Source organism: Oreochromis niloticus, unplaced genomic scaffold, assembly GCF_001858045.2.
Source record: "Oreochromis niloticus isolate F11D_XX unplaced genomic scaffold, O_niloticus_UMD_NMBU tig00001974_pilon, whole genome shotgun sequence".
Lineage (NCBI taxonomy): Eukaryota > Metazoa > Chordata > Actinopteri > Cichliformes > Cichlidae > Oreochromis > Oreochromis niloticus.
The window spans coordinates 141,193-144,597 of record NW_020327524.1 but is presented as its reverse complement, the minus strand read 5'-3'; the positions used below and the strand labels follow the sequence as shown (position 1 = coordinate 144,597).

General features: G+C 41.1%; 1 long non-coding RNA gene across 1 annotated transcript; it reads right to left on the bottom strand.

Annotated features, from left to right (window-relative positions):
• Positions 1-2,322: 2,322 nt before the first annotated feature.
• LOC102077584 (uncharacterized) lies at positions 2,323-3,122 on the bottom strand. The gene is made up of 3 exons (XR_002060346.2): positions 3,084-3,122; positions 2,623-2,807; positions 2,323-2,472 (listed from the first exon to the last, which is right to left on the bottom strand). It is a non-coding gene; the product is annotated as an uncharacterized LOC102077584 (long non-coding RNA).
• Positions 3,123-3,405: the final 283 nt, after the last annotated feature.

Genomic DNA, 3,405 nt, shown 5'->3' with positions numbered 1-3,405 from the left:
GCAGGGGAATTTATGTCTTGGTTCAGCCATGAATCCAGCTCACCTGATTCATCACTGAGCCCAACCGACACTGGCATCTGATAGGGCGGCACTGCATATTCTTCCCTTAATATCACTGTTTTAAATCTGTTAATTAGAGTCCTTAAACATGAAATAGACCGCATCTACAACGAGTCAATACAGCTGTGCATGTGGCCAATTATCAGTCAGTTACCAATCAATGATAAGATGATAGCTTTTATTTTCTACACGCTTCAGTCAACCACTCACCCAGAGGATCTTCAATCCCAGAAAATTCCTTCTCCTCATTTAATAATGTCTGTCATCCTTCCATGCCCTGGTAACGGGCCCATCCAGAGCTGTATCATTTTGAAATGTACATACAACAGGCCAAACCACAGCTTGATCACACCAGCCCTTTTTCCACCCTGAGAATGTCCATCGCCATCCTAGTCTGGACAGTCAAAAGTGACTTTTACACCGACTGTTCTGACAATCCTGTTTACTACATTCCCTGGTCAGATTAGCCAATCTCTGCACATTAGAATAAACATAATCAACATGGTCAAGGTTATATTGGGTGTTATTTCAAAATATTATAGATTCTAACCCTCAATCCCTATGGGGTTTGCTAAATTATATTTATCTAGAACTCCTCTCTGTCTCTAAATTTTGGAGAATTTTATGCTTTGTGTCAAAATTTTCAACTCAATAGTGTGGATGCTGATTAAGCATCCACACTATTGAGTTCCTGTTTCTCTTTATTCTTTATACTTTATTGTGTGGATGCAGTAGGCATCCGCACTATTTAGTTCCTGTTTCTCTTTATTCTCTATACTTTATTGTGTGGATGCAGTAGGCATCCACACTATTGAGTTCCTGTTTCTCTTTATTGTGTGAATGCCTCACAGGGTTAGGGTTACCATGGTGGCCATTTAGAAGTCGGCCATCTTGGATACAACTTTTGTTTTTTCAATAGGAAGAGGGCCATGTGACACATCAAACTTATTGGTAATGTCACAAGAAAAACAATGGTGTGCTTGGTTTCAACGTAACGTTCTTCTTTCATGAGTTATTTACAAGTTTCTGACCACTTGTAAAATGTGTTCAATGTGCTGCCCATTGTGTTGGATTGTCAAAGCAACCCTCTTCTCCCACTCTTCACACACTGATAGCAACACCGCAGGAGAAATGCCAGCACAGGCATCCAGTATCCGTAGTTTCAGGTGCTGCACATCTCGTATCTTCACACCATAGACAATTGCCTTCAGATGACCCCAAAGATAAAAGTCTAAGGGGGTCAGATCGGGAGACCTTGGGGGCCATTCAACTGGCCCACAACGACCAATCCACTTTCCAGGAAACTGTTCATCTAGGAATGCTCGGACCTGGCACCCATAATGTGGTGGTGCACCATCTTGCTGGAAAAACTCAGGGAACGTCCATTCTGCAAATTCTGTGCGCCGATCTGAGTCGTCATCATTGAGATGCTGCAGTAGCTGGAGTTTGTAAGGGTGCCATTTGTGAGTAGCTACCCAGATAGCAAGGAAACATTGAAACAATGTTTAGTCAATATCAGGCGATGTCATTGAATCAACGTTGAGGTGTGACGTTGACCTAACGTCACTCTTGCACCCTTTTTTAATATTGAAACAACGTCAGGTTTTGATATTGAATCAATGTTGAAACCTGACATTGATTCGACGTTATATTTTCTAATACTGTTGACATTGAAACAATGTCAGATTCTGATATTGAAACACTGTTGAACTATGATGTTGATTTTCCAACTCTTTTGCACAGTTGCTTTTTATTGAAAAAAACAAAAAAGGTCAATAGACATGTATCATTTGCAAAAAGACAAAGTTTCCTATTTACATTTCTATGTTTCACGTCACTTTTTATTATTTACTCCGGGATGGGGATGGATGATGTGCGTCCTGCGCCACCCGTACGATCTGGAGCTTATCTGAGCCATTTCTGGACTGCTTAAGCAAAGACCAACTCAGACATAGAGTTCGCCCCTACCTGCTGCGTCAGGCCATCTAGGACAAAAATAGACACACACACACACACACAAAAGACAAAAAAAGGGAATTAGAGCACATGAATAAGCTCTTGTTAATTGTCTCCAGCAGGGAGAAAGTATGTAAACTCCTAGGCTGATAAACATGACAGTCACCAGGCGGAAATCAGCAAACTGACCTGAAAATGTGACATAGGAAATGTGAAACGCACCCAGCACATCAACTGATACCTTTATTGTTCACTTTAGGCTCATAAAACTACAATAAACGGTAAAACTTACCAAATATGCATCTGCACAGCGCTGTCTCTTTAAATGCCCTTTTTTGCTCTGTAAGGTCCTTGGTTTTTTCCCCTGCCCAGTTGAGTACCGAGGCCAGCTCATTTGGCGGTGCGGTGGACTCGCACCTCCAGTGTGGTCCCTCCAATCAAGGCAAAGCGTCTCACCTACAGACACATTTTAAGTGATGGAATTAGCGTGTCTCATATCTTAAATGTGTACACAAGTGCTTGTGTGTTTAATCAACAGGCCATTGTTATGTATTTTAATCACATCTGACAGCTATTACACTTTATAGTTACAAAGTGTATACTTACCATTGCCTTATTTGCCTGATTGAAGAGCTGCCCCTGCATTGTTTAGCTCCTCCATGTTGTGCAAGGGCAAATCCAGAGGCAATACCCCAGCATCTACAGATTCATTGCAGCAGGGATGGCGGTTGGCTCTGACCTCTTCACAGAGTTCGTTAACTGCATCATTAACATCTTTTGTGAGGTCGCATCTGTTTCAAAGAACAATTCTAGAAAGATTAATGGCTTAAGCAGTGGGAGGCGAAAAACTAATATATCCATAAGTGATAGACTTATATGCAGATTGTTAAGCTAAGTTGTTGTAACTGCTAAAAGTGTAAAACTAGTTTTTGCCTGTCACATATATTTGATATTTGTATATGTAGCTTGCCATCACCAGTGTGTGAATGGGTGGATGACTGAATGTGTAAAGCACTTTGGGGTCCTTAGAGACTAGTAAAAGTACTATACAAATATAGGCCATTTACCATTTATACCATGTAAACTGTGAAATTCCAAGATTTTCAAACTTGCCCTGTAATAGTGGCCTCACAGAGTCTCTGGAATCTACAGAAAAAAAATCACAACAAGATGACATTCAGTATAAATTGGTGTTTTGAAGATAAGAGTACAATGACATTGTGATGCAGCTTTAAAACTATTTTAAAAGCATACCATCTATAGGGAAGACATCAACATCAGACTCTGCATGCTGGGGAGATCGCAAAGCTGTGTTGGTTTGTGTGTTGTGCCGGAGTGGCGAAAGGTGCTGGAAGCTGGGTGGGGCATTATGATGGTTGCTATCAGTGG